General features: G+C 42.3%; 1 non-coding gene across 1 annotated transcript; it reads right to left on the bottom strand.

The window, feature by feature from the left end:
• Positions 1-5,424: 5,424 nt before the first annotated feature.
• On the bottom strand, positions 5,425-5,530 carry LOC117126961. The gene has a single exon (XR_004449722.1). It is a non-coding gene; the product is annotated as a small nucleolar RNA R71 (small nucleolar RNA).
• Between the last annotated feature and the right edge of the window lie 4,820 nt (positions 5,531-10,350).

The raw sequence follows: 10,350 nt of genomic DNA, 5'->3' as shown, positions 1-10,350 counted from the left end.
ATCGGAAAAAATGGAATATCTCCATTTTATGCCATGACGGCTTAAGGGCAGAAGAGTAAAAGCGTAAACTGACATTGGAGCGAGTATATAAGGAGTCCTAGGCGAGAGGCATGGAGAGAGAGACAATTTTTAGACTCGGAATTCTTTGCACTTAGAAATTTTAGGATTTATTCTCGACAAGTTCGGTTTCTATGTCTGGCACTCAATTACTAGACGAACTCGTCCAGGCAGTTCGATCTCTTGTCCGGCTCTATCAATTGAACTACGTTCGGTTTGATCCTCAAAAGGGGTACGTAGACAGCCTTTAACAAGGTTCAGTCCGAAATCAATCAAAAACCTTTTCTGTATCTTTTTCGTCTTTTGTTATCGAGCTGCGACTCAACTAGGTTTGAGCTATTAGGCCGCTAGAACTAAGTAACTTGCTGACAGCCTTTGCAGCCAAAGCTTTTATGACCTCTTGTAATGATCGCAACGCTCTTACGCGGACTCGAAACAAGACCTACTGTTTTCCCTAAACTCGTTTGTTATCTTTTCATGATTTTTGCATATATTTGGTCACTTGTCGTTGGCTCTCGCAGAGATCCGGGACTTCTAGGAAATTAGGGTTTTTCTAGTTTCCCAATTTAAACGAAAATCGACAGTGCGAATTTCGGTTCTCACACATAACAATAAATAAATAGAAACTCATAGTATAGATGAAAAGAAATGAAAACAAGGAGTTCCAATCACAAGTGATCTTCTCTCCAAAACTCTCTTCTATCTCTCTCAAAATGAAACTTGTAACAAAAACTCTCTTCTAAGCTCTCCTCTGCCGTCAAAACACTTAGGCAGTATATAATCCACTAGGTTAAAAACTCGTCAGTGCATTTTGGTAATTTGGCTTGGCCTTGGGTTTTAAGTCTGCTGAATCCAAATGTCGCGTGTCTGATGTCTCGACATCGATCGATGGTACTTGTGTACATCGATCGATATTAATCTTCATCTGTCGAAGCATCTCTTGGTATCGACCGACAGCACTGATGCGCATCGATCGATTGTTCATCGTCTCGTCGATCTCTACGTGGTCAGCTCGGGTGAAATGTCCTTTAAGCTACAAAAGGCTCCAAAGTCATAGCTTTACTCCGAAATGCACCTGAACCTGAAAACATACCTAGAAGAGTAGAAAATATAAATATATATATAGTAAAATACTAATATACCATGGATAAAAATGGGTCAAATCCAAGGGATCAACTCCCCCAGACTTACCCTTTTGCTTGTCCTCAAGCAAAACATACAGGCAGTCTCTCTGAAAGAGGTTTGAAAATATTTAGGGATTTAAGATTTTAAAGACATAGAAATCTTTTCTCAACAATTTTGCAACCACATTTAAAAGGTCATAATCACAAAAGCACACTATGCAATATCCTAGCTTAGCAACCATTTCCAACATAACACAACTCATTAATTCACGTCTGACATCCCCTCTACTGATTTCATTTCTTAGCATAAATATAAAGTGAATGCTTTACCTTGGGAGTATCGATCACATGATGCAAGGATTTCAGACAGGTATCTGGAGCTGCAGGTAAAAGTTAGTTTCTAGTTTTTCTCTCTCTAAATTTCTCTCTTGAGTCAAAGTCTGCTTCCATTGCAGGATCAGTGACCAAGATTGGACAGGCTTCCATGAATCAAAACTTAATGGTGGTTGCCACCAAGTTCTGTTCACTTCTTTTTGACCTATATCCAAGAGTTCTTTGCAAAGCAAGCCTTGAAGATTGCCGCCTCTAAGTTCCGTTTCGAACTCTTTTTTTGAGTCTTTATGAATCAAGCCTTAATGGGTTTAGCCACCAAGTCCTGTTCAGACTCATCATAATTAAACAATAGATCTTATTTATTTATTTATTTGTTTTTATTATATTATTATTATTATTTTTTTACTCACTAACGAATCTAGGGTCGAACTAGAGAGAGAAAATGTGATAAATAATCCAAACCAGGTATTACCTTCCAGACCTGTCTGAAGAATCCGATCCCATGTATACCAAGCCGCAAGACAAGCGGTTATGTCAGGTTTAGTGTTGGAAATCAGCTTTGGTTACTTCATACGGTTCAAGGCAAGTGTGTAGTTGATAGGTTGATCCGCTTTAGCATCTTTAGTGCTATCAGCAATCAGTAAATCTAAAATGGGGCTAAATATTGATTAAATATTCATGTTTAAATCAATATAGGATTATAGTCCCTATTTTCAATAGCTAAGCATAAAATAAATTGTATCAGTAAATCTCCCCCCAGACTTAAATTACACTGTCCCAGTGTAACTCAGCTGGAGTTATGATGAAAAGTTTATGATGTACGAAATGTAACAAGTAAGGAAGATACATCTGACCGGATTAGATATCGATCGATGTGTAAGTGTTACATCGATCGTCGTGTGGTTGCCTATGTCGAACGATGTCGACGTCTCGTCGTTAAATGCCTCCTACTTGGGTCTCCTAAATCTGAAAGAAATAAAAAAAAGAAATTAAATGCTAACTAATAAAACCAAAGTAAAATACCTAATAGTGGGTTGCCTCCCACTCAGCGCTTGGTTATAGTCATTTAGCTTGACTGTGGCAGTGATTGGCTATTGGGTGGAGAAGCAGCTGCTTGTTTGAAAGCAGGCATCCACGTCTTCTCTGCGCATTCTGGACCAAGATGCAATGAAACTTCTTGTGGCCTCATCATTTCTTGTCCATTTGTCATCCATCTTCTAAAGTACATTGGAGATGTTCTGTAGCCTTTCTTGAATGTTGTCAATGATGACCTGGTGCCAGCCTATGTTGTCATAGGCGTATGCTAAAGGATCTGTCAGTTCCTTTTGCATTGACTCTACTGTCTTGTGTATCAGCTGCTCGCCGATTCGCATAGACTCGGCGTCGATCGATGCGATTCTGTGTTCGTTGGTCGATCTCGGCGAGTTGCCGTCGATCGATTTTGCTGTTGTCCTGTCTATCGATGCTGATATCTGATGTTGAGCTGCGAGTTGCCTCTGAATGGCTTTGACTTCTTTCTGTAGCCATTCTGCATGGTTGTCTAGTCCACTGATTTTGTTGTCGAATGGAAAGTAGATGTCATCGCAGAGTTTGTCAAGTTGTTCCTCCATGGTGTCTAGAGCAGTGTAGATCTTGGATGTGATCTTGTCAACTTCTGCTGCTGTGTAAGGAAGTAACTCCACAGGTTTCTTGCCATCGATCCAGGGTCCTCTTAGCCTGTCGACCGATGCTGATTTTGCCTGCAAAAAACTTTGATTAGTAATGTTCTCAATATCCTTGATATACCTTGGATTTGATCCATTTTTATCTATGGTATATTAGTATTTTACTATATATATATATCTATGTTTTCTACTCTTCTAGGTATGTTTTCAGGTTCAGGTGCATTTTGGAGTAAAGCTATGACTTTGGAGCATTTTGGAGCTTAAAAGACATTTCACCCTAGCTGACCACTTAGAGGTCGACGAGAGGAAGAATAATCGATCGATGCGCATCAGTGCTGACGATCGATATCAGGAAATGCCTCGACAGATGAAGATTAATATCGATCGATGTACACAAGTACCGTCGATCGATGTCGAGACACCAGACGCGTCATTTTGGATTCAGCAGACTTAAAAACCAAGGCCAAGCCAAATTACCAAAATGCCCTGACGAGATTTTAACCTAGTAGAATATATACTGCAAGTGTTTTTGACGGCAGAGAGGGGTTTTCTTTTCTAGACCTTGTTTTGTTACAAGTTTCATTTGGAGAGAAGATCACTTGTGATTGGAACTCCTTGTTTCATTTTCTTATCATCTATTCTATGAGTTTCTATTTATCTATTGATATGAATTGCTTTGCTATGTCTGAGTAGTTCAACTGTTAGATCCAGGGTTCAGATAGGTTTGTGGGATTAGCCCCAAACTATAGATCTGTCTTGTTGTGATATTCATGATAGATTTGTATTCATTGCTTGTTTTAGCCTAGCTAACTAGAACTTGATCATAGGATTGCATATTCAAGCACCCTTGTTATCCCATCCTGACATCTATCTATCATATTAGGATTGCTAGAGAGGGCTAACCGCCAATTTAGAATCTTAGTAGAGCATTTTCATACTCGCGCATAGGCCTGGCTAGAACCCGTCGATCGATGTCCTCAACTGACAATCGATCGATGTTGGCAAAGGTGTATCGGTCGACATCTTTTAACCAGTGGTACATGCGACAGCTGATCACTGAGTTAAGCGAATGAGCTCTAATATATCATGCATGCAACAGTTAGGCATCTATAGAAATTATAATCTCCAACACCTGAATAGTGGCCCTGCATCTAATATCATTTCCAACCTAAGTTACATTTATCATTTACTCGCTAGTTACTATTGCTATTTCATTTAAAACATTACAACCTTTAGAATTAATAAACACTAGATTTAATTGTTCCCTAGCTCCTTGTGGATTCGATCCCTAAGTACTACATCTGAACCTCTTTTGATGAGAGTAACACTCCTTAGGGTAATTTGAGTGGTATCAAATTTGGCGCCGTTGCCGGGGAGCTTTGATCGACATTAGATTTAGTTTTATTAATTCTTTTTCTTTTCTTTACCCTCTTTTTCTAATAATTTTTCTTTTTCTTGTCTTTTCAGGTGCATGCCCAGCGGTACCAGAAGCAACAAGGAGAAAGATTTGCTGTTCTCAGACGATCCTGCTCATTTGGAACGCACCATCCGTTGAGGTCAACGTTCCACATCGCTCGACGCAAGCACTTCGTCGTCGATCGATACGCACAATCAACCATCGACCGACACCAGACTGTCATCGTCGATCGATCCCAATCGTTCGACAACAATCGATACTACACCGCGTACGTCGATCGATACCGTGTCGTCAAAAATGGTAAACATTATTATTCTAACTCAGGATGAGAACGGAAACCTGTATGACCAGGCCGGTCATCTGCGTAATGCAACAGGTCAAAAAATAGATGCTCAGGGAACTGTATTCCCTGATGTTGATGCTACAGGAGCTGCTCAACCTGTAGATGAGGACGGTCGATCGAAACCACTGGCAGACTACAATCGCCCAGCTGAGTACTATTCCAACAGATCAGCGATTCGACTTCCGAAGATCCAGAAGCAGAATTTCGAGCTGAAGTCTCAATACTACACTCTCGTATCGCAGATACCCTACTCTGGGTTACCGCACGAGCATCCTATGGACCATTTGGAACGGTTCGAGGATCTACTCGCTGCCATTTGGATGGAAGGAGTCCCCGAAGATTACCTGCTGTGCAAGCTCTTCAGATACACGCTGAATGGAGAAGCGATGCACTGGCTTAGGCAGCAACCCACAGAATCTTTAACATCCTGGAGCGACATCAAGAATGATTTCTTACGAAACTTCTTCGATGAGGCGCGCGCTGAAGAACTTCAGAACAAAATTTCCACATTCTCGCAGAAGGCTGGAGAGTCCTTCAAAGATGCGTGGATTAGATTTAGGTTTTTCCAGCGAGACTGTCCACACCACGGATTTAATGACGTGCAGCTGCTAAGCACTTTCTTCCGAGGTCTCGTCTTACAGTATCAAATGGCTCTTTATACGGCGAGTGAAGGAAACTTAACTACTCGGAATCCGTTGGAAGCTGTGAGACTTATCGAAAACCTTGCTAACAGCAGCAGCACCAAAAACACTGACGCTGAACGGAAGAAGTCTGTAGCCTCTATCGGTAAGGAACAGATAGACGAAGTAAGAGCTGAGTTAGATGTGGTGCACGAGCTTCTTAAGAAGCAAGTTTGTTCAGCTGAAGGAGAAGTAGCAGATACAGAAGGAGAAGAAGATGTGAACTATATTGGAGGTACCGGATTCCAGAAATTTGGAAACCAGGACGGAAACAGAAACTTCTTTGGAAATGGCCAAAGAAGTAATCAAAATTCACAATTTCAAAAACCCTTCAACAACAACAAGAGCTAATCGAACTCTTACTACCAAAATCCACCACCCCAGACTCAGGAAAGCAAGATCGAAGAGATGCTTGATCGAGTACTGTTGGGACAACAACAAATCACCGAGGATTTCAACGGTAAGATAGACTCTGCCTACAACAATCTGAACACCAAAATCGAGACCTTAGGGACTCAGGTGAGAAAACTTGAAACTCAAGTAATTCAGACGGGCGAGACTATAAAGAGGCAAGAAGCTTTTGCTAGAGAGGCAGGAGCCGACAAAGGAAAACTCCACGTAAATGCCATCATAGATGATGATTTTTGGCAAGTGGTGAGAAATGAAAAGCTTGAGGAAGGAGATTTCCAAATCGAAAGCTCCATGAGTCTCGGTGGATCCCAATGGTGTCGACCGATGTCGATGAACACGCATCGATCAACAGACCATGATGAAGATCGATGGACGGATTGCTCCAGACATCGATCGACGACGTCTGCCAATTCGACTGAATGCAATGCGGTTCGAATTCTAACTCATGAAGAATTTGCAGCTAAGCATCCTCACCCACCCTCCCCTTTCTATGATAAAATCGATCGATCGGTTAAACCAAACATCGATCGACAGAGTGAGCCCGACGTCGATCGTCACAACACACCTCCCATCGATCGACATGCACCTCTGACATACCGAGTGCGGTTACCTTCAATCGATAATGATTACATCAATGCACTCAGACCACCACCTAAACCATTAGCAAACCCACCCGAACCAAAACCCAACCCTTTAAATAGTTCACCAGAATCTGTTCAAGAAGAACAAGAATCTGAAGGGAGAAGGTTAAGGAAAAGAAAGGAGAAGATTCCTAAAAACCTTAAGAGGGAAGCTAACGATAAGGAGATGGATAGTTTCACTAAACGAGTCCTCAGAATCCCAATCGAAAAACCTTTTGATGAAGCTTATTTCACACACCGGTTGTGGATGTTCTTCAGAGAAATAAAGGTAACTGAGGAGGACATTAGGAGAATGTTTCATCAAGTCAGAGGAAAGATGAAACACAGGATCACATTGACGAAGAAGAGTGATCATGGGAAGTTCGCAATACCATGCGCAGTCAAGGGTGTTGAATTTCCCCATTCAATGTGTGACACAGGAGCATCAGTTAGTATCCTCCCTAGGATCATGGTAGACCAGCTTGGTTTGACAATCGAACCCTCAACAGAATCCTTCACCTTCGTGGATCTTTCCGAGAAACGATCAGGAGGCATCATAAGAGATCTGGAGGTACAGATTGGTAATGCCCTTGTCCCTGTAGATTTTCATGTCTTAGACATCGAGCTTAACTGGAACTCTTCACTTCTGCTTGGAAGATCTTTCCTAGCTACAGTAGGAGCTGTATGTGACATGAACAAGAACAAATTGTGTCTAACGCTCATAGACCCAAACATCCACTACGACCCCATCCGACCTAAGAGAAAGGTCATTAATTCTGTGGATTATGGGAAAGAACTTGGCTTCATTGGCGCATGCCATTGTGGAGCAGAGTATGAATCGAAGTACAAAATAGAGTACTCGGAATCGATCGACACCCCAACCTTTCCATCGATCGATTCCAATGTGTCAATGGTGACCGATGACCACAACAACACGTCACTCGATGTAATGCACCCACTTGACCATTTCGCTTCACCAAATCATTGTTATCAACATTTTGCCTTCCAACCTCCAAACAAGAGAGGAAATGATGATTATTCCATAGGCAGTTGGGCAGACAGTGGTTTCCAAGAAAGTTTTGCAGTTGACACTGTAATTACTTCACCCAATGAGGAACATACCGAGGAATACGATGAGGATTACTGGAAAGAACGTGCAATAGAAATGTCTTTGCCGGATGAAAGACTTGAAACACACAAGTTCACCAACACGTTTCCAACATCATTCGACGCTGTGCCCTCCGCATCGGTCGATACCCACCCTCGTCCAGCAAAACAACCGCTCACATCGATTTGACACCCACAAAGGAACATCGATCGATATTCGAGCCGCAGCGAAAATCCAGGAGCAGGAGAATATTCCCTCCCCAACTAGGTTTATAGATACCTATATAAATCGTTTTGCACCTCCGAAACCACCTACACACATCAGAGCAAAAACACAAGCAAAAAAGATGAACACTCTTCCTTCTACATCAACAGAAAAATCCATGAAGAGCAATCATCTCAAGAACACAAGTTCTGCAGAAATTACACTGCCATCGATCGATGTAACTGTATCTACATCGATCGATACTACTCTAAACCCTAATCTTTCTATTTCTAAATTGAATAATTATGCAAACATTGATTACGGTTTTCTAACAGCTGATGAATTTGGTATTTTCAGGGACACAGATGGCAACGCACGTGCAATGGATGGAAGGATTTTACAAGTATCCAGAGAGGACATAGCAGACATCCTTCAAGTAGCCAATGGACCTGACAACCTATTCTCACAGCAACGTGGCACTCCAGACGTCATTCAAACAGATTCTAACAACCACGCAGGAGTCACCACAATAGAGATCAACCCAGATCTATCACGCCAACCAAAAGGGCAAGCATCGATCGACAGTATAACGGAGACATCGATCGCCAGGGTAACACCAACGTCGATCGATATGGATGAACCGACGTCGATCGACAGACGGTATGAATGTGGGAGCCGCTCTTTCGACATGTATGGAGCCAGAAAGTTCACTTGGGAACAAAGGGACGAATATGGAGTCTACAGAGATGAGCGTGGACACGCACGAAGCGCAGCTGGGGAGATGATACCTGTCACAAAGGATAACACCAGGAAAATACTGGAAAGAGCATCTCTTTTTGAAGAGAGCCACATCTGTCTTCCAGAACATGCCACTTCCTTCACACTCACAAGACTGGCACCAGAACTCTACACCAAAGAAGAAATCGATGAAATGGTGTTTGGTATTTGTGGACACAGGAGAAACTGGGAGAGGAGCTCAAAACACTGGTAGATGAAACACACCAGCCTTTGGATAAAGGCTACAATGAGCTTTTCAGATGTATGGCAGAAATAAGGACAGAAATTGAAAGTTTACGTCAGCAACTTGAGAAGGAAGCTATGACCTCAGCATCGATCGACGCACCACGTGCAACATCGATCGACGTCAGTCTTCCTACAGCTTAGATCCTTGCAGAACCGCGATGTTCAACACAACACAGGGATGAATGGGAAGTCTCATACATCGACACGAGGATAAACGACGTTTATTGCCCTCTCAACAACAACGTGGACTGGCTAAGCACTAAAATCGAGCTACTACAGCAAGATCTGGACACCATTCGCAAGAAGGACCAACATCCAACCACATCGATCGACATGTGCACCTTCAAATCGCTCGACGCCAAAGTCTCAGCAATGAATGAGAGGCTAAGGACTTACGAGGATATGCATGACCACTTTATATCACCAGTCATGATAGATTTAAATAAATTGTCTAGTCAATTACTTGATGCCCAAAAGGATATTGAGAACATTACTAATCAAAGTTTTTTGCAGGTAAAATCAGCATCGATCGACAGGCTAAGAGGACCCTGGATCGATGGCAAGAAACCTGTGGAGTTACTTCCTTACATAGCAGCAGAGTTTGACAAGATCACATCCAAGATCTACACTGCTCTAAACACCATGGAGGAACGACTTGACAAACGCTGCGATGACATATACTTTCCATTCGACAACAAAATCAGTGGACTAGAAAACCACGCAGAATGGCTACAGAAAGAAGTCAAAGCCATTCAGAGGCAACTCGCAGCTCAACATCAGATATCAGCATCGATCGACAGGACAACACCAAAATCAATCGACGGCAACTCACCGAGATCGACCAACGAACACATAATCGCATCGATCGACGCCGAGTCTATACCAATCGGCGAGCAGCTGATACACAAGACAGTGGAGTCAATGCAAAAGGAATTGACAGATCTTTCAGAATACGTCTATGACAACATAGGCTGGCACCAGGTCAACATTGACAACATTCAGGAAAGGCTACAGAACATCTCCAATGTACTTGGGAAGATGGATGACAAATGGACAAGAAATGATGAGGCCACAAGAAGTTTCATTGCATCTTGGTCCAGAATGCGCAGAGATGACGTGGATGCTTGCTTTCCAACAAGCAGCTGCTTCTCCACCCAATAGCCAATCATTACCACAGTCAAGCTAAATGACTATAACCAAGCGCTGAGTGGGAGGCAACCCACTATTAGGTATTTTACTTTGTTTTATTAGCTAGCATTTAATTTCTTTCGTTTTATCTCTTTCAGATTTAGGAGAACCAAGTAGGAGTAATTAATATCGACCGACGACGAGACGTCGACATCATTCGACAAAGGCAACCACACGA

The sequence above is a fragment of the Brassica rapa genome, chromosome A07, assembly GCF_000309985.2.
Source record: "Brassica rapa cultivar Chiifu-401-42 chromosome A07, CAAS_Brap_v3.01, whole genome shotgun sequence".
Taxonomy (NCBI): Eukaryota; Viridiplantae; Streptophyta; class Magnoliopsida; order Brassicales; family Brassicaceae; genus Brassica; species Brassica rapa.
This window is presented reverse-complemented; position numbering and strand designations above follow the sequence as displayed.